Below are 22788 nucleotides of genomic sequence, written 5' to 3' on the forward strand. Positions count from 1 at the left end.
GCAAGTAGTTAACTGGACTGGTTTCCAGATAACATTGATAAGTACATTAATCAAAGGAAATCAGTGGTTTACAGAATAGTTCTTTAGTATTGATGCCACAATATAGTACTCAATTTTTTAACTGAGATATGTATGCCAGTATTTATATAATCTGATTTTTATTTATGTATGCATGTATCTATTACTGTTTTGTCTTACAAAGACGAAAATTGAACAATAATATTCCTTTTTCATATATATGTGTGTACATGGCTGCAGTTCACTGGGCCGAATACTCATTTGGCTGACAATGTAAACTGTAGATCCATTTGCGTGAATAGCATGTCCTATTTGTGTGAACGACGTGTGAGTTTATGTTGATTAGCCTTAGACTAAGAATCAAGCAAGAGAATATATTAACTGTATGTGCAAGTGTGTCTGTGTGTTATAGTAGAATAAGGATTGAGTAAGGGGAAGGATTAGTGTATGTGTGGGTGTAGGGGTAAGGGCCAGGTAAGGGGATACATTTAGTGCTGTGTGGGTCTGTGCATGGTATAGCACACGCCAAACCTAATTCTGTCTCTGCTCCTGCCCTAACCATGCACCTTACTTTAAAAAAAAGAAAACTTTCCATATATAAACAATCCTGTCTTGGTTAATGATTCATTGATCTTTACTGTTACAAAGAGGTATGACTGTTAACAATAGTGAGCAGAAGCTACGGGGCACATTCACATGTGATGCAAAGGAATTCCATCTTTGTGTGACTTTCACAACTTGTACAGTGGTTACAGCAACAACTTTACTGTAGTTAACTTAATATTTAGTTGTACACTGATTTGTGACTTTTCTCTTAGAAGTTGATTTAATTTCTCTTTGAATTCTGTTAGCTGATTTTGATTATGCATTTCTTTTATAATATTTTATTCATTTGCAGCCGTATATGGATTCCTTAATTGAGTATGCAATTAATGATTTGCTAAAGCACAAATATCTTGTACAGTATAATAAATGCTATGCATATTTAAAGGTAACAGCAGATAACACTGGTGATCTGTGTTCCTCATGTCAAAAGTTGGATGATTTGCTTACCATTGTTAGAAGTAAATCTAGACTTAATGATGACAACTGCACTTGTGCAATTGGCATGGCTTGGAGAACTGCTGTTACATATATTAATGATTGGACTGGTGATTAAAAATTATGTTAGGCATAGAGCAAATAGAAAAGGAATGGATGTGTACATTGTCTGTAAAGATCACTCAACCCCGGTTAAACAAGATACTGCCACATTCATCAATCTGAAGATTCAGAGCATATAGAAGGAAACAAAAAAGACAGAAAGGAAGTTCACAACAAATAACTAAGAAGAAAAAGAAAATGATAATGTTTGTAAAGCAAATAAATTACATACTAAAAGTGCACTGCCTCATTATGTAGCACACACATTACACAAATTATAACATTTTCTTTCAGAAAACCTTCAATCTACAGAAAAAAGGCATACTTTTTCTAAAAGAGAAGGCAGAAAAAAAGGCAAAGGGCAGGTGAAAAGGTAAAAATCAAAACTGAATGTGAAAGGACTGAAGAACATTACTGAGAGAAAAAAGGAGAAAGACATTGGCAACATGACTCATGCTGTGGATGTACAAAGCCAGCTGGATGAGACTGTAACATGCAATGAAAACAGTGCTATTAATAAAACTAATGGTGATGAAGGTCATTCCTTTGTAACAGTTTGCTTATATTACTGAATTAGAAGATGAAGATTCTTCAGATCTGGTCAGAAAAGATATTCTTGTAATTGGAAACTCAGTTATTAGAGGAACTGATACTTACATTTGTAGAGAAGATAACAAACATCAAATAGTGTTATGCTTGCCAGGAGCAAAACAGAGGATGTGAGGCAGGCCTTAGAATACCATAATATAAGGAAGTATGGATCTGCTTATATTCATGTCAGTACAAATGATCCCATCTGCAAGGACTCTCTGTTAGTAAGGAACTTACAGCCATCTTAGATAACAAAGTTTGTACAGGTGTTGGGACATATTTTTCACAAATCCCATATAGAAACAATAGTCATGTCACCATGAATGAAAAATTTTTTGAGTAAATACCTACATGAAAAACTGTCCCAATTTAAAAAAAATGGAAATATGAAGATTATCTGAAATTAATTTGGTCATACGTGTTCAGACAGGATGGTGTGCACTTGTCTAGATCAGGGAAGAGAATTTTTGCAGCAGATATTTTGCAGTAGTTGACAAATGAAGGCAGGATTTTTGCCAGGTTGAAAATTTAACAGTTCACAAATAGCAACATTTGATGCATCTCTGATGGTTGTTAATGCTAGCAGCACTAATAATAAAGCTTTTTATTGGAAAAGTTGCTATATTTCCACAAAATTGATGTTATTAGGGTTTGTGAAACATGGTTAAAGAGCAATGACTGGAAACAGTTCTATCAGGGTAGAAATGTTTTTACTATAACAGACATTTCAACAAAAAAACTTGTAGCGGCATTATAATAGGTATTAAAGATAGTTATGAGCCATGTAATTATTATATGTTCAGTGATAACACCAATACTGTAGATTGTATAACTGTGACAATAAAGACAACCCTGGAGCATATATACCAATTGTTGGAGTGTACAGACCACCAAAGTCAAGTGCTGATGACCTAGTGGAATTCATACATTTCTTGCATGAAACGCAAGGGGGAAGATTAACAGTGGTTGGGGACTTACATTTACCAGAAGCAAACTGGAATAATATTGATTCAACAACATTAATAAGGAAAGTATTCACAATGTATGGTGCAACACCAAATGCTTCAGATTATAAAACAAAAAAATACCAGAGAAAAGAACATACTGGACATTGTGTGTGTTCCTAAAGAAATTACTTACTTCATGTTAAGTTTCACCACTGTTAATGTATACTGATCATGGGGATATAAAGCTTAATTTATTGCTAGTTAATTCTGTCAAACTGAAATCTAAACCAATGCACAGAAAATTAATAATAGAGTTTGTGGAAAAAAAACAGTCACTATGTAAAACTAATTGGTGTGATGTGTTCAGTGGAAAAATCTGCTGAAGGAATGTGAAAAGTTTTGAAAGAGAAATTGCTTGAATGCAAAAAAAAAATCAAAAAATGGTTAACATCAGGATCTAGGCACACAATGTCAGGAGGATATATTTCCATAAGAACAAAATTCTTGATTAAGGTGAGAGACAAAAATATATAAGAAATGGAAATGAGGTTGAACTACAACTTTGAAAACTGAAATAAACAAGCTAGACAAACAGATTAAGCATAGTGTGAGACAAGATCAAGAAGAATCTGAAGAAAATGTATATAAAGATAAGCAAAATAGGAAAACATTTTATGTATACATAAAATGCGAAAGGAGTAAAGACATACAAATTGCTAAACTGTGTAAATTCTAAAATTTATTCTCAAACACAACAGATTATAGATATATTTACAAAATCTTATGCAAAACAGTTTGGCTCCACAAAAGGGGTCATAAGTTATCCTGCTGACATCCAGGTAACCTCAGATACTGAAATCAATTAGATTATATTGAAAAAGAATTATGTAAACAGGATCCAAACAAAGCACAGGGAGGAGATGGAATTAGTAATAATGACCTGAGAACACCTCAAGAAGAAGTTACAGTACCATTATATCTATCATTTACTAGCTCTTTTAAATATGGGATGATTCCTCAAGCTTGGAGACATGCAAAAGGCCAGGTAGTGTGTGAGACATGGGGGTATTTCACCAATCTCTCTGCCCAGCATCCTGGCAGTGCACATGATTTCCATATCCAGCATACTAGCTCACTTTACCACCTCTTCTTGCATGGTAGAATGCCCAATGGTCATCTTGTTTGTAAGTGGAAAATTATTTTTTGTTATATTGCATTGAAGCAGTTATTCACATTAAAATGTATTGCTGAACACAAATTTTTTTCTGTTTTGTCGCTCCCTTTTTTCCCTCTCTGTCGCTCTCTCTTCTTTTTTTTCATGTAATGTTGGATATCCACTAGAGCCATGGTTCATGACACCAGTAAGAAATCCAAGTGGACCTCTGGAGGAGACATATACCATATCATTGTCCCAGTCCCATATTATTATTGAGAGGGTCTCTGGCCTCCTGAAGAGCCATTTCAGATGCCTGAATGAGTCTGCGGGTGCCCTTCAACATATTCCAACTACTGTGTGCATGATTTTTACATCATGTTGCATTCTGCTTAACATGATCATGCAGTCACTGCAGCTCCTAGCTACAGTCCCACTATGATTACTGATGACCAACTGTCAGCAATAGTAAGGGACCCTCTGTACATGCCATAGAACTGCACAGGTAAAGAGATGGTGTCTAGTCCAGAACTATGGGCCATGATGTTTTCTTTCTTGTATAAAACATATAGAGTATAATTGATGAATGCAGTAATATCTATAGGCTATGTTATGTAGTGCATGTTGTGCTGTCACATCTGACATTCTGTCCCATCTTAAAATATTTTTTCCATTATCTGTTAGAATAATAATCGTGTTGTTGCCATGTTTGTGTGCTCCCTGATTCTTGTTCAGTGATGTTGAAAGGCATCATATAGAAAATAATTCATATTTTGCTGCTGTCATGAATAACTTCTGCTTTAATGATTATTTAATTATGCAAAAGTAAGGAATATAGACAACAGTGAAATACTTCATGAGTTAACACACTGCAAATGTATATAATGCTTTCTTTATATATGCCATTTCTCCTTAGGTTACTCTGTTGTACTGCACATCAGATTAATTTTATGCTATCATACACAATAAATTCTGACTTCAGAAACTATCATCATTTGTGCAGTGCTGAGGGTGAAGTGGTAGCAGTGTAAGTTTACATGGCTAGATATTCATTCTAATGTGTCATTTGGTCATATTTCTCCTGAAAATTTTTGTTCTTTACTATTTTTAAGATTTAGGTACCTGCCACCAGTAGGAATGGTAATCCATGTAACATTACTTTTTGTCTAATGTTCATTGATAGTGTACATACTAGTTTTATGGGGAAGCAATGCATACATTTGCAACCCCCCAAACCCCCATTCCAGTTAAACAGACAGCTGTGTCAATGAAGCTGATTCACAGTAGTTCAAGATCAACTGAGTCATACATATTTCCTATAGTCTAGGTGATGGTGCAGCTGATTTGAAAGAGGGGCTACCATGAGAAATGTAAGGTGAGTTGGCCCGATGTTGTGACCTACTTGATGCAGGTGATCCTGCTGTCACTGACCTGTCACTGCTGTGTGACCATCATAGTGACCTTGAATGTGAGGTTCTGCTAGGTGAAGATGAACGTTGACATGACCTGTGTGAACTGTGTTGTGCTTGTTCACTTTGACTACTGACATTACTATCTTGAGAAACAACAGTAGTATCATGCACCCCCCACACATGTCCTTACCTTGTTCTTTACTCATGGCAAGACTGACTCCAACTTGATTCTGGTATGTGCTAAATAGTGTATAAACAGAGTCAGCCACTGACGCTTGGTGTGCCACCATAGTATGCATCAACGTGGCCACTGCATTATCCCTGCTCTCTGCCATTTTGAAGTAGTACTGGAAATCATCATCTATGCCCTGGAGTACTCTGACCAGTTCAGCCATGAATGGTATGTCAAGTTGTGCTTGACTTTGAGTTGCACTTTCACTTTCTGCAGTGTTACTAACATGGTGTTGGGGGATTGCCTGCCACTTCCCTCAGGCTGCCTCATAAATATAATTATGTCATCATTATCAGCAGCAGCAGCAACAGCAACAGCTCACACTCTACTGCTGACATCATACAAATTTATTAGTATAGTTGAACTGTTTGCTTCTGATACTGACGCTGTACAAATTATTTGAAAACACTGATAATAATAATAATAATGCAACAGCCTACAGTAATGTTTGCTTTCAAGGGGGAGAATGGGACACTTGCTATGCAAACTGCCTCTATTTCCATTCTTTGAGATATACAGGGTTCACCTGATAATAATTAATTGTGATGTGTTTATATCATTCCTTGGCAGCATTCAATTATTTCTATATAAAAGTGTGGTAGCAATTTTAAAATAACCTTCATGAGCAGACAAGTATTGCTGCTGCTGCAGACATTGGTAAGAAGGAGCAGTGTCCTAACCAACATCTAATTATTCCTGTTCTATCTTCTGTGTCATAGTCATTCCCACCGGTGGATAGAAGTTATTCCTCATCTGAATTTAATTGAATAAGATTTACAGACCCCCTGTAGTTGTAGGGGGAAATTGCATTCTGCCTGGCCTTGTGTCTAGCACATGGTACTACATCATTTGCCCTTTTCTTGCACTATGCCACTGCTCAGTTTCTGTCTCAAACTGCATTGATTTCAACATCTACTTGACTCAAGGCTTTGTTTCTCTTAGCCTCTCTGAGCCCTCCTTTACCAAAAAGAAGTGTCCTAAGTGCTGCCATGAAGACACAGTTTTCCGCATGGCTGAAGTTATCCTTTCTGTACATTGATCCCTTATTTTCCATCAGTACTGCGTGTATAAAAAAAGGCCACAGTCAGAAAATGTGACTGTAATGACTTGGATGTAATAACATTTTGAAGTAGAAAACACTGGCCAAGTATTCTTGCCACCCAAAATAAAAAAAAGTGTTACTAAACACAAACCAATATAATTACCTAATAGAAATCTCAATATAGTAATGTAAAATTGTAATATGTTACCCACAGTTCATTCAGGTCATGAATATGATCACTTTTGTCAAAAAAATCCCTGCTCTACCTTTTACTATTGTCATTTAGTGATAATACTGCTATTTTTTTATTCCTCACTCCCAAAAAATCAGATTCATCACACATGCCTTTTCATATCCTTAGCACAGTAAAACCTCTGTAGTAAATTATTGCATTTATACCCTTGTATGCACAAGCAGTAAATTATACCAGAGTAATGATCATTGTCTGTCATCAGAAATCATTACTACTGCTGCTGTCATGAAATCCAACTTTAAAATGACAGAAATTTACCAATCAGTCAATGTTATCATAAAATGTACAATATACATGTAAGTTAATCACAAATGACCATTAAATTGATAATGAAATAATATTTTAAATGTTTTGTGATAATAAGATTTTTAGAAATATTTTCTTACTGTAGGAAGTCTATGGTATCCTACTGCATTTGCCACCTATCTCGGCTATTGGCAAATTAATATGGTAATGCTCAACTTATTGGTGAAAATTCAGGACCATTTACATGTATTATATACAAATTAGGCTAATTTATGTGCACCTGTATGAATCTTAGTAATATGCAAACATGTCCCAATATTTTTTGGCAAATTTTGGCATTTTGCTGATTGTGAATGCATGCCCAGTGCAACATGAGTATATTTAATAGTGATGTGGACACATTGCAGATGGTTCTGAAGTCCGTATCATTCCACATCTATTCCAAACTTTCCACAGGAATGCACAAATGGCCCTCGACTAGCTGAAATCAGAATTTAGTTAAAAAAATAATAAAATGGCGTCATCTGAATGTAGGTTTGCAGCAGGTTTGAAGTGTAATCTTTATTCATCCAACATTGTGTGTCACACCCTAGCACTTCAAGCAAGTCATAACTTCATAAAAGTTAAAATTAACACACATTATGACATTTATTCCCCCACCCAAAAAAATTCTGCTGTACTATATGACATACTGGTGTTAGGATACAAAACAAATAGCATTTACCAATAAACATTATGAATAAAAATTATTACTCATATATTTCCATTTTTATGAAGCATAGAAGAAAAAGATAAGTGGTTTCCTTTAAGAAAAATAACAGGATGCTTGGTTACACCAAACTTGTCAAAAGTATCAATATGTGTTGTAATGACCATGGTAGCAAAAAGGGTTTAGTTAAGGTGATGACACATCCCACAGGAATTTGTTCTAACCCTGATCAATATATACCTGACTATACTTTCCTCATTTTTGTTCTGGCTCTTCAAAAAATGGCAGCTCCTGTGAAGGCATGAGGCCGCACTCTTAACTGGTCTGATAAACGATCATGGTCTACCTTCATCATGATTCATAACTGGATAAGACTGAGGTTCACACAAAACACACTACCTGGAAAAAGATTGATATCTTGCAGGAGATGGGTGACAACCTGTCAACCCTGTATAACCCACTCCTGCTAGCAATGCAATCACAGGCATGATGATTTGCAAAAGTGTAGGGCTGACCAGCTGGCCAAGTCAGTAGACCAGTTTGTGGAGAGAAGGCCAGAGTTCTAAAGTAAGCAAACAAAATATTTGTTTTTGTAAATGAGTGATATTAAAGATAAGAAAAAAAGTTGAACAAGTATGCTTAACTGCAGATATTTTCAAAAAAAACGTTATGTGTACCTGAAAATATTACTTGTAATGCTATTAAGAAATGCACAGGAGATTGTGAGCATGTTTGTAATCATACATACAAGAGGCATATTAGTAATGTGTTAACATATTTTACTAATATATACAAATGTCACACAAGTGTATTAAAATAATAATCTGTACATGTAACTCTATAAATCATGTACTAGGTTACAAGTACAAGTAATTGTGACTGGATTTATAAAATAATTAAATAAAAATTATAGTTACACATTTAGAATTTATTACCATTGCAAAACTGACCTATAATAGTTATATTACATGAAGCAAGTTTTGTGTAAGCCATAAAAATATAACTAAAATTGTTTAACACAGTTGTTTGTTCAGACTATTTGTAACTGCACTTACAACATGGCTGAAGTCTTACACACTGCACCCAGCACAAACTATATTGAGAAATGTTGCTTTACTTCAAGGTTGCCTATGAAAACAAACACATTTGCACAGAAAAGGAAATGCAGACTTCCATGAATTGCTACATTACTGTGTTTGTGAATTAGTGATACATGAACAAAATGGTACATGTGTTTTGAAAACAACATTCACACACATTTCTCTTGAATGATAGAGAATATTGTCACAATATTGTACTAATTCATACACCTATGCATATGCAATAAAAAATAAAAAGAAAACAAAAAGTAGTTTTTGCTCAGACAAGAATAATGGTATACATTACAAGTGCAAATACAAGTAAACAAGAATTTGTCTTCTTTGTTTTAATCATAGCTGAAGAAGCAATGAACTACAATTGCCAGCAGCAACAGGAAAGAGTTAAAGGGCTCATCATTGAATCTTCTGGTAAATATAAGTTCAAGAGATTTTTTTTTTTTTGTTTTACTGGTTGTAGTATGTATAAAAACATACAACAAGAATTTAAAATTACTCTAGTGCTGTAAAAATAGACGAGAAATATGTGCTTGTACAACTGATGTGCTATTTTTATAACTGTTTTTCTGTATTGCTAATAAAACAATTATTTCTATAGCTTTGAAGATGAAAGAAATGCCATTCAAGCTAATGTCATAGTTTTTAACCTGATTAGTTTGATTAATTACAAATAGTATTTTTAGTACTAGATTGAATGTATTACATGCATATAACTTGAGAGATACACACACCCCTTCAGAAAGTCATAAGTCCTTGCCATTTGTCATTGCAAGTATGCATAAGCACTACTCATACCATTCTTTGCAAGCACAAAAGCACATCACAAATTATTACTGCCATTATATATATAAGCACTTCTCCAACATTATTTTATTATTTTGTACAACAGGAACATACAATGAAATCAATAACAATACAGGTATAGCTCCCAAAATTCCTATAACACTTAAATACTACAGGTAACAACTATATACATTAACAATATTTACAAAACAGTGCTACTGGATTAGGAAAAAGGAGCCAAACAATCATAGATAAGAACCTTATTGCTTGTTCCAAGAAAGGATGTGCATGGTCATGGACAATGGAGAAGGGAACTAGCAACAGGGTGTAGTTACTTGAGCAAAGTTGAGCACTAAGCCTAGGACAAAAGTACGTCATTTCTGACCTCTTACTAATTCTCAAGGATGTGTTCAAAGATGTTTTCAGAAATTTTTGAAGTACATTTGTTTATTTGAATTTCTTATGATGAGTTTTTGAGAGGTTATGTATTTAGTTGCCATATTTCTGAATCCACTCCAAGAAAGTTTGGTGTGATCTAAACAATTTTTTTGTTATACATAGCTTGATTAGTAGACAAAGAAAGATTAAGATATGGTACTTTAATTTGGAGAGCTTGAGGTCTGTAATAGGGAGAACTGCTAGCTCCCAAGATAAGGTTGATTTTTGATATCCCATTTTCTCTAAACACACCTTTAAAGAGGTCCAAAGCTTATGGGTGTATTTACAAAACCATAAGATATGCAAGACATCAGCTTGGGGGAAGGAGCAGCATGGGCACGATGGGAAAACTTTAGAATTGGACTTGTTTAAGATAGAGGGAGTAAAATATGTATTATTATTGATCATTAATTGTGTATACACCAGTTTTTTGAAAGGAGATAGCTTTATAGTGGCACCAATTGCATTATGTTTCTGATCGTCAGTAAGCTCACTTCCCTGCTGATCCCAATATTCAGAAAATAACAGGGCAGATTGATAAATGACAGCTTTAACAAGTTTATAAATATTAGACAGCATACTTTTCTTGTTAGTCAAGCTTTCAATAATATCTGCTAGACAAGTTATATATTTTTCAATGATAGGTGTTTCAATAACTAGAGTTAGTATAAACCCTCTGATCTGGCATAAAATAATAGTGTATCTATAACTCAACGTTAATGCAGTTTTCAACTCTTGCAGCATTTTTCCTTTGTGTATGTAGATATCCCACACCGTACATTCCTTGATTAGAAGAAAATCTGACAGGTTTAATGGTTTATTATTAAGTCTGATATTGGGGTTCATATGTATAGGTTGGAGGAAGGGAAGGGCTTTGTCCAAGTTAAGGCTTTTGGTTAAGCCTTGGAAAATTTTAACTCTCTGCTTCAGTATTTTGTTAATACTAAAATACTTCAGACTGAGTGAGGTCAAGAATGGGAGAGCTTTGGGATTAACGTTATTACTAATTGGATGTTTGTGCCAGAGTCTTATCCATGAAGGGGACCAGGTGTCATTCTTTGGTCAGAACTTTGAGAGTAAGATAATTCTATTTGCACAAATGATCAAGTAATAAAGTCGAATGTCTGGTAAGCTCAATCCCCCCTTTTCTTTGGGATAGGATAATTTAGGATAACTTATTCTAACTAATTTGGGGAACCATATAAATTTGGCCAGAACTCTGTTGACTGTTTGAAATGATATAGTAATTTAGACAGGATATTCATCCTGATAATTGCTGCTTTAGATAGCATGGAGAGCTTCAGCTGTTGCCATCTATGAAGGTCTTGTGAAATATTTGTTCATGCTTTCAGAGAAGGTTATTTTGATACATGGATGAGTAATTATGATCATACTATATCCCCAGATATTTGGAAAAATAAGTGACTTTGAAGGGAGGGTCATACAGTAAATATTCTTTGTGGTTTAATGGATTGATAGGAAAGATAAGTGATTTTTTTTGGTTGACTTCGTAATTCGAAACTCATGAAAATTCATCAGTTGATTTAACTAACTTCTTTAGATCTGTACTAGGGTGTTCAAAATAGAAATTTAAGTTGTCCACAAAGGCAGATAAAGTTATTTTGGTATTCAAAAATTTGGGGATAGAGTGGAAGGGTGCTTGTGAGTTGTAAAGAAATTAGGGCTCAATATATAAATTAAACAGGTAGGGGGAAAGAGGACAACCCTGCTTTGTTCCACTGGATAGCTGAATAGGCTTCGATAATGTTTTGTTTATGTAGAGGTATGTATAAGATTTGTTATAAAGAGTTTTGATAAGTTTAATAAATTCTTTGGGGATGTTGAACTGGGATAAAGCTGCAAATAGGAAGTCCCAATTGACTCTGTCAAATGCTTTACAGGCATCTAGAACTAGTGCATATCTTGGGTTTCTTTCATTTCTTGTGAGGTGAATCATAGAGTCTAAGGTTAGGGTATTATCCCAGGTATGCCTATTTCCCATGAATCCTGATTGTTCAGGGGATATTATAAAGGGCATAACTTTTTTAATTCTCTCAGCTAAAATTGAGGATAGAATTTTGATATTCACGTTGATTAAAGATATTGGTCTATAATTGTGGAGATTGGATTTTTTAGGTTATTTTTGGGGATAAAAATTGTTTTAGAATTATTCAGGTAGCGATCAGTTATATAAATTAGTTTAATGTAGTTGTACACTTTAAGGAGAATAAGAAACAGTTTTTGGTTGAAAGTTTTGTAAAACTCTGATGTATATCCATCCGGACTGTGGTCTTTGCCTAATTTTAACTTTTCTATGACATTAGTTATTTCTTGCTGTTTGAGTGGGACCTTCAGAAATTCAACTTGATTTTCATTTAGTTTGGGGAGTATGAGTTTTTTAAAAAATCCTTTAAATTCTGTATCAGGGGTATGTTGGGCATCCATTCCATAGATCACTGAATACATTTGTTAGAATATTTCTATTATTTGTATATCTGTTTTATATATCTTATCCTGGTATTGAAGTAAAGATATCCTGGAAGCTTCCTGTTTGTTTTCAATTATTCTCGCTAAGGCTTTAGATGGAATTTGCGCCCATTCAACGAATTTCGCTGTGGACCTTAGCTCATGTAAGGAGTTTGGTGGAGTTGTTGTGGAGATCAAATAATTGTTTTTGTGTGGTGATAATTATTTTCTTAATATCAGAATTTTGATTCAACTGGTAATTTTTTTCTAGCTCTTTAAGCTCAGCCACCAACTTATTTTCCTTCTCTTTTGCCATTTTCTTAAGGTATGCAGCTCTCTGTATTAGTACTCCCCTCAGTTTGGTTTTACATGCAGCCCATTGGATATCATATGGAACATTAGAAGTCTCTAGGTCATCTATAGTTTCATCTAATATGTCTAGTATTTCATGAACCACCTCTGATTTTAATAGCAAATTATTGTTTAAAGACCATTTACCCCTGTTGACCCGTCTTATTGGTTTGCCAGGAATATTTAGTTTCAATGTGATCTTTGAGTGATCTGATAAATACCTAGTGTCTGAGGAATAGTTTACATCCCCTTCTATTAGTGCTTCAGAGATGAGAAAGAAGTCTAATCATGACCAGGTATTGTGACATTTAGAGTAATATTTAAAGAGATTATTTTTTTCAAGGTTGTCACTAAATGAGATGGCCCATACAAAAGTTTTACTTAAAGATTTTACTCAGTATTTCAACACACAATATGGAAAAATGTGTATATATATTGCAGATTTATTGCTATTTTTCTCTCCTTTTTTCTTTTTTTTATTTTTTTTTATTTTTTTTTTCTTTTTTTGTTTTTTGTTTTTTTTCCTTTTTTCCTACCTCTTTTATTCTTTTTATTATTCTAACTACACTTGTCCACAAGGAACCCCTATAATAAAATAAAAAATAAATTCTTTTCTTTTTAAAACCTTTTTTTTTTTTTGCATTGCAGTACACTTTTTTCCTTCTTTTTTAATTTATTTATGTGTGACTGTGATCAGTTGTGCTTGCCCATGATATATGCAAAGAAAAAAGTATATACAAACCCTCACATTTTTGAGAGTTAATTCATGACTTCATAATGCAGAACTTTACAGAACTTAGCCTTCTGCGAGTAGTGGACATGTTTTCAAAAATACTTTGCTTTTCTGTATTCATTGCATGCATAACAAATGTAATGACAGTAAACTGGAATCAAAGTCACAGGGTGAGTTTGCACAAAATAATGCTGAATGCCCATTTACTTTTGATATAGGCTCATTATTTTTTGATCTCCCACAGGCTAGCTCTGTTACCTTTCCTTTCTGTTGATTGACCTCAAAAGCTAAAAAAAACACCAATTTGACCTCAAAGCAAAGAATATAAATAAAAAAAATAAAAAATTCACAGTATAAAAAAAAAGAAAAATTAAAAATGTAACAAATTTAGTAAGATTTAAGTGTTTTAACAAATTTTAAAATATCTAACATAATAAACTAAAAGGAAATAAACTTAAAAAAAGAATTAAAAAATTATAGCAAAGAAAAAAAAAAAAAACACACATAAAGCATCAATCACACATCAAGCTCTAAAACATTTCCTTCAATATAAAATGCTAGTTTCATATTGTGCTTATTCATTGAATAGAGTTTATTGTGCTATGAGTTTCTTTTGACTTGAGACACGAGATTTTCCAGAGAGAATAACCATGAGACAGACCATCTGCTCATGAGGAGAGGAATATGCTAATTAGCCATGTGCTGTTCACTGCAAAGGTTAGCGGCCAATGCTTGGTTTGGTCAACCGATTCATCAGAAAAGTAAAATTGGTCAGAGACCGCAAAAAATCAATACAATCCCTAAAATCATGGTGGTCACCCATTAATAATAGTGGAGCATTTATTGTCATATCAAAGTTTAAGTTAATTATGTATAGATTATGTCTTCATTCAAAATGCATATGTCACATGCATGAAATAGGTATGGTTGAATAAATGAATAATGGTGTGTGTGTGTGTGTGTGTGTGTGTGTGTGTGTGTGTGTGTGTGTGTGTGTGTGTGTGTGTGTGTGTGTGTGTGTGTGTGTGTGTGTGTTGTGTGTGTGTGTGTGTGTGTGTGTTGTGTGTGTGTGTGTGGTGTGAATTGTGTGTGTGTGTGTGTGTGTGTGTGTGTGCGTGTGTGTGTGTGTGTGTGTGTGTGTGTGTGTGTGTGTGTGTGTGTGTGTGTGTGTGTGTGTGTGTGTGTGTGTGTGTGTGTGTGTGTGTGTGTGTGTGTGTGTGTGTGTGTGTGTGTGTGTGTGTGTGTGTGTGTGTGTGTGTGTCTATGTAGTTGTGTGTGTGTGTGTGTGTGTGGGTGTGTGTGTGTGTGTGTGTGTTGTGTGTGTGTGTGTGTGTGTGTGTGTGTGTGTGTGTGTGTGTGTGATGTGTGTGTGTGTGTGTGTGTGTGTGTGTGTGTGTGTGAGTTGAAAGTGTTGTGTTTCCATCAGGGGCATTGTTGTGTGAGTGTTAGGCTGTGTCCTTGAAGTGTGTAATGAACATTGTCTCACACCAACTGTCCTGTGTCTATTGAATGACCAGTGTGTTAGTTCCAGAATATGATTGACTGATGTGTTATTTAAAAAGCCAAGCATTCATGACAGTGTTGTTAATTTAATTTTACATTAACTATGAATAGGCATTTATGACCCTAAAATCACTTCTTATTTCATAAATAGATTGTTATCATACTATGACTATTTAAAATTAAATTATTACTCACTCCACAATAATAATTACAAGTCAGTCAGCACTCTTTCTTACAATTATCAAGTGAGTTCCTTTCGTTCTTTTAATCTTCTACTAGCTTTCTTCTATCCAATGTTCTTCAGCTTGTGAATCTCTTTGAAGATCAGATCAAGGTCACTCCCATCTTTTTCTCATTGTTTACAGTCCTGTCATCCCTAATTATCAAGGGCTGGTCAAAGGAGCAAAAGACCATCTTTTGGGCCACTCAAGTTAGGAAGTGTCAAGGGCTTTAGGTCCTTGAAAACATCACAGGTCCCCACAGTTATGCCATCTTTCCTATTTGCTGCATCCATAAATCAACTCCACAGGAACAGGACCATTCCCAATGCTTGTGCGGGATGAGAAAGGAGCCATTTCACTCTTTTATTCCAATATTCAATCATTTCTTCAAAAGAAACTTCTGAAATGGTAATTTAGTTGCCCCCATTTTTCAATACATTCTATGCCTATATTGGAGAAAACTATGTATATAATTCCCCATCATTGCATTTTTTTTCATTGTATTTTTGACAATTCTATTTCTTTAAATATCATGGATAAACCATTTATTTCATTTCCCATTCAACTCATTTATTATATCATTTCTCAAGTTCATTGTTCATTCTGTTCTCTTTTCTGTTAAGGTGGTTTTTTTGGGGGTCATTTCATTTCATTTTCTCAAGTTCATTTTTCAATTCTATTAAATTAAAATCCCATTTTGGAGCATGGTAATTTATTCTGATCCCCTACCTTCGTAGCACATAAATAACATTAAGATCCACAGTGTTGATTTCTGACAGATTTAATTTTATTTGCATAATAAGAAGAAAAAGCAAGAGCAACAAAGAGTCTGATCCTGACTGATTTGTTGTGTCTCAGCCTGTGATTCTGAGAGCAAGCAACAGGGGCAAAATCACTTGACTGCTCCCCAAAACTCGTGCATATCCATATATTCTGTTATGGAATACAGGACACTGAATTAAACTTTTATCAGACAAACTGAGTCTGGTTTTATTCCCTTATGTATTGACTGAGTTTATCTGCATATAGTCCATGGAATTCTCAAATGTTTTCTCTAGAACCACAGTTCAAAAGCATTGTTGACAATCTGATATCATTGCTTTTGAAATCTTAACCATATTTGCCATAAGTCTCTTTCCAAAACTCAACCATATTTTAATTCCATGGCTGCAAACACCATCTGCAGATATCTTTGAACCCAAGCAAATAAAATCAGTCATTGCTTCCACTTCTTTCCCATCTTTTTGCAAATAATTGACAGAGCTAGATGATATAATTATTATTTATGTATTTTTGTATTTATGTATGCATTTATTTTTATTTTTTAATACAACTTTATTGAATTTCAAATAAAGATACGTGTTTACATAAAGTATTCACACATATTTCAACTTGAATATATAAAACAAAGTATATCAAACATAAATAAAGTATTTACAAAGATGTTCACAAATGTACTAGTGTTGATATACATCAGCAGATTCTTAAATTGACAGATTATTTTACTAGCAAATCATATAACTTATTACACATATTATACTTAGATGTATTCCTGATATATCTTGATTTAATGGTCAAAAGTTCCAACTGGCAAACTTCAGTGAGAAGAGATTTAAATTCTTGAAAAGAGGAATAAGTATCAGATTTCCAATTTCTTATGATTTTCCTGGCAACCGCCAATATAGACCAAATCATTGGATATTTGATTTTTCTAATACATTCACGTACTAGTGTGTTAAATAAAATCATAGACTTAGATAGTGTAACATTTTCTAAAAATAAGCCTTGTAGAAAAAAAATGATGTCTTCCCAATACTACTTTAAAAATAAGCAATCAAAGAACATATGTGACCAATCAGCTTTCATTATATTCTAACAACTCCAACATATGTTATTATTCTTGTTAAATTCAGCTATAGTGTATGGAGTTAAAAAGGATCTGTGCATATATTTCCATGTGAATAATCTTCATTTAATTGATGATGTGATCCTGTTAGCTGATTCTAATATAATTTATCTTGATTATTGGAAGGATAATTATTGATAGCAAATAAATAATTCCAATAGTTCTCAGGATACACATCTGAGTTATTTCTAATTATTTTATATATATGTGATAATCTGTTTTTAATAGGAGATTTATGTTGAGTAGATAAGATCAAATAATGTAAAAATTTAGGTATTCACTGTATTATCATTGTTGAATTCAAGTCAAATTTATTTAAAAGAAATTGTCTACATTCTTGTAAGAATAACCATAAATGTGTATCTATATCAAATTCAGCTTTTAGATTGTCAGAAGGTTTCAGTTTGTCTTTTACCATCAACTGAGACCAATATATTAAATTCTTCTCTTTGAAAAGTGACATTTTGTGTAGTCAGATGAAACCATGAGACCATGAGTAAAAGCTATGGTAAAAAGAAGAAAAAAACAGGCTTTATACATTGTGGATTTATAAATATAATTTCTAAATGTTTTTAAGAGGAGTAACATATAGTTGGATTTGTGTACTAGATAAGTTTGTACAGAAAAATAATCTTTTAATATCCAAATGAATGGGCTATTCACTATTGATTTTTTTTTGAGAATTAAGAATATTATATGTGTCACAAGATAATATTTCTAAGAATCTTTTCCATTTTGCAGTATATTCATTGTCTATAAGGAGAGTTATAGATTTAATCATGGAAGAGATTGAATATAATTCTAAGTTGGGAAAACCTATACCTCCTTTAGCCCAGTCTTTCATATGGTAAGTTAAGGCTATTCTCGATTTATTAGGAAAGCATAGGAATTATAGATTCATTGAAATACATTTTTTAATTATAGATTTTGGAGGAGGTAAAGATTTTGACTGTATAATATAAAGTATTTTAGGAAGTAAAATAATTTTTGTAATTGGAAGCTTTTCTTCAATGGTAAACAGTAATTGTTTCCATTTACTTATAAGGTCTTCTATCGTAGATAGACAATTATTATAATTTAGCTGAATAATATCTTTGCTATTATTTATAATTACTATTCCCAAGTATATTATTTGATTTGTTTGTGCCACATATTTTATATGTTTATTATCTAAAATATAGTCACTTGGATAGATAGGAATAATTTTTGTTTTGTTATTATTGAAGGTTAATCCAGATTTGTTGTGAAATGCTCTCATATTTTTAAAAACTGCTGATATAGACGAGTTCTTTTCCCCCAAAGTTATTAGAATATCATCTGCGAATAGTTGTAATTTAAAAGAGTCAGAATTTAACATAAAACCTTCAATTTCTTTATCCGCCTTAATTGAATTGGCCCATGGTTCCATTATTAATGTGAATAGGAGTGGGGATGAATGACAGCCTTGCTTAGTTCCTTTTGTTATTGGAATTTTTTGCGAAATACTAGTGCAAATTGTAATATAAGCTTGACTGCCTTTATATAAATATCGAATGAGGTTTATAAAGTTATTTGAGAATTTTAACTCTTCCATGAGTATAAATAAATAATCCCAGTTAACTGAGTCAAAGGCGCAATTTATATCTAAACTTATTAATGTTAGACTTTTAAGTTTTTTGCAGATTCCATCAAGGTAATTATTCTTTTTATATTATCGTAGGTATTTGTAGTTACAATAAAACCAGTTTGATCTTCATCCACTAATGATGGAAGAAATGCCTTTAGCCTGTCTGCATATATGGACATAAACATTTTATAATCAATAATTAATAAATAAATTGGCCTGTATGATAACATTTTGTCGGATTATTATTTTTTTTTATTATAGGGGATATGAAGGTATATTTCCATGATGGTGGTGTAATAATATTGTGAGAGATATTAAAAATGTTATGAAGTAAATTTAATACTGTTTTAGGAAGAATGTTATATATTACAGGAATAATACCATCATTACCAGGTACTTTATTTAGTTTAAGTTTATTAATTTGATTTTGAAGGTCAATAAAGGATATAGATTAATCCATAGTTATAGTTTGTTCTTCTGATAACCTATTTTAGTTTACTTAGTAATGAAGGCTTTGATCTCTTTTTTTGAATCTGTTACCTGCAATTTCTGATTGATGTTAAGAAAATATTCTCTAAAATCTGTTAAAATGTTCTGTAGATCAGAAACCATCTTTCACTTTTTTGGAGAGAAAATCTCTTTAATATGGTTAAGCTTATTAAGTTGTTTGTTTTTTTTTTTGGCTAATATATTTAAAGATCTGGGATTGGTAGAAAAAAATTATAAATTTAAATTTCTCTAAGCTAATTGTTGTTTTATGATTTAAGATCTCCAAATATTTATTTTTTAATGGGGGGATTTCTTTTTCCTTTCTATCTTTATCTCCCCCAATGTTAAGTTTTAAGTTATCTAATTTGAACTGTATGTCATGTAGGTATTTATCCCATGATTTCTTTTTATCATTGAACCATGTGAGAATTTTCCCATAGAGATATACTTTTAAAGCATCCCATGTGTATATTTCAGAATTGTCTTTTGTAGTATGTAGAGTAATAAAGTCTTGTATTTCTGACAGAAGGAATTCTTTAAAGTCTTTTAGTTTTGTGATGTATGCAGGGATGCTTTTAATCTGAACATCATGGGTTGTTTTAATTAGTAACTCAAAGGTTATAGAATTGTGATCTGATAATGGGCAGGATATAACATTGGTTTTTGACAAGCTATTAGTCAATTTGTTAGATATAAGGACTCTATCTATTCTAGAATGAGTATTATGTGTATGAAAGTAGAAGGTATAGAACAATGAGTTTGATTCAGCAACGTTATTGATATCTTTCAAAAGATATAAGTCAATAAAATCCTTTAACTATTTAACTGAAGATTAAATCATCCTTTTACTTCTAGTATTAGTGTCTGTGTTTAATATACAGTTAAAATTCCCTGCTGTTATAATATTACCTTTAGATACACTTACAATCTGATTTAAATGTTGTTTGGCTTCTTCATCCCAATACCTGATAACCAATAAATATTTATAAGTGTGAATAATATTTTCTTGTTCATTTCTATTGTAACAGAGCAAAACATTCCTTTATCATCATTATATACCTCTATTATCTTAGGGAGGGGTATTGTTTTGCTCCATAATATGACTACTCCTCTCTTCTTTTGATAGTGTTCTAACTTGATATTACAGTATAAGGTTTGGTATTAAGTTTGGTTATATCCTCAGATATTGAATGTGTGTTTCTTGTAAAAAACTAGATGTGATTTATGTAATTTAAGGTATCTGGACAAACTTCCCCTCTTACAAGGATTATTTAAACCATTAATATTAATTGAGATACCTTTTAGAAGAAACATATGTAATTGTTTATGTGGTTTGAATATAAGCTAACCATTAATACTTTATATGTATAAAAACACATGACGAATACCATCATATACCATATAACTGATAGGAAACAAAAAATCAAATGATGATCAATCAGTAATATTTTTAAACATAAAGATATAGTGAACATCTGTAAGGATTCAAATAACCATTGAATATATAAATGTAAAAAATTAAATTTGCCAACACCCTTTCTGGAGTTAAAAACTCCTAAACCGAGGAGCATAGACTACTCAAATTAACCACCAACCTAACAGTAACAGCTAATCAACTACTGCCAACATAGATATTATCTTTGAATGTGTTTATATGTGTACAGTAGAAATTCTCATCACTTTTTATAATAAACTAACCTAACAAATAAACTCAGTTTAAGTATAATCATCTTATGTTGTATTTTCATCTAAATATGTAATTAACTGTAACAAGGATTTTATATATTGATTCATTTTGCTTTAAAATCAAACAAATTAATTAACCTCTGTAAACAGTATAGTAATAATATTTCAATAGGCAAAGCAAACATTATTATTATGTTTATAAATCAAAGAGTAATTATCAAATAGTAATTGTAGCTTAAGGAAACTGTACACCTTGAATACCAAAGTTATGCTTAACTAATATATTCTAATATATGATTATAAATTTCAAATGAATGTAAGCTATATTTCCATACATCCTTCGCAGTACTTATCATATGTACTACATTTAATACTTTCATAAGTGATATTTACTTATATGAATGTAATCAAGTGTAAAATATATCACTGATAATGCTAATATAAAATATTAGTCAAATAACAGGAATATATTGTGGTTAGTGTTAAATACAATTGTGGTCTGAAAATGTATGAAAGCACTTGTACATAATCTGCTGCTTTGATTTAAAATTGGGTAACATAGTTTACTACACTGCGTATAATCTAGTGTGAGTCCTAAAAAACAAATAAAAAAGAAGTGCTTTAAATATGTACAAGCACAAAAGTAAAATATAAATACTATGGGTGAAAATGGATTAATGTAGGCATAGGAAAAACAAATATTAGGTATGTGAAACTTTTATACATCTTATGACAAGTATCATTAAGCATTTGGCTTAACTAACAAAACAGATATGCTATGCCCCACAGAATAAGAGCAAAACTATACAAACCAATAACATGTAGTATAAACTGAGGACCTGTATATCATGTTGTGATACTGTATACCAAAATACATTTAGTAAGTCATATTATTTGATGTAATAATCTAGTTTTGTAATTGAATTCTGTTGAGCTTGTGTTTATAAATCAAACTGCACAATCAAATGACTAATAAAATTCAGTGCTCTGTTTGAAATAATATAGAATAAATCAATCAACCACGGTTAAAAAAAATGTTTGCAAGAATAGTAAATGCCTCTAATTAAATCAATATTTAAAGATAGCTATTTTAGAAGTCATTTGTAATATTTCAATATACTAGTATAATAAATCAATAAGCAGAAAACAAAAGATATGCTGTCACACACGATAAGACTTTCAAGATATTGTATTACTAATTATACAGCGTTTTAGCACCATAAAAACAAAATCACATATGTCTATATTAACTTATCTATTCTTGTAATTAAAAGACAGTTGTTTCTGATGTTGATAGAGTTTAAATCCTTTTATATGGCGCTAAATCCATTTGGAGTTTCCATCGGCATTTCAACATTTCATCCTGGATGTGCGAAGTTAAATCAGAGTTCAGAGTTTACATTAAGTCTTGTTGTACACTAATGATATCTAAAGAAATGATGCAGTCACTCAATGGCTCGAGACAAGGTGCCACGAGCTCAAAGTGAAGGAAAAGGAAGCTCAAGAGCTGAAGTGGGAAACTGTGAGTGTTTTAAATGTTTTTTTACACTAATATGGCTCATGCGGCTCCTGAAGGCTCGGAGAAAGCCCATCTGGCTATCCAAGCACCAAAATACATGCATTAGCAAGTCTCCACATGACTGGATTTAAGCATTAAACCACATAAGCGGACATACAGATTAACAATGCAGAAATATAACAAGTGAAAACTGAACCATTATGTAAGCTACCATTTCCCCAAACTCGGCGAAAGCCCCTCTGTC

The 22788-nt window shown here is 32.6% G+C and overlaps 1 protein-coding gene across 1 annotated transcript in view; it reads right to left on the reverse strand.

The window, feature by feature from the left end:
* LDLRAD1 (low density lipoprotein receptor class A domain containing 1) overlaps positions 1-22788 on the reverse strand; it is a 275292-nt gene that overhangs the window by 118711 nt on the left and 133793 nt on the right. The gene's annotated exons all lie outside the window — the stretch shown is intronic.

Source organism: Protopterus annectens, chromosome 10.part0 (assembly GCF_019279795.1).
Source record: "Protopterus annectens isolate FY-2018-M chromosome 10.part0, PAN1.0, whole genome shotgun sequence".
Taxonomy (NCBI): domain Eukaryota; kingdom Metazoa; phylum Chordata; order Ceratodontiformes; family Protopteridae; genus Protopterus; species Protopterus annectens.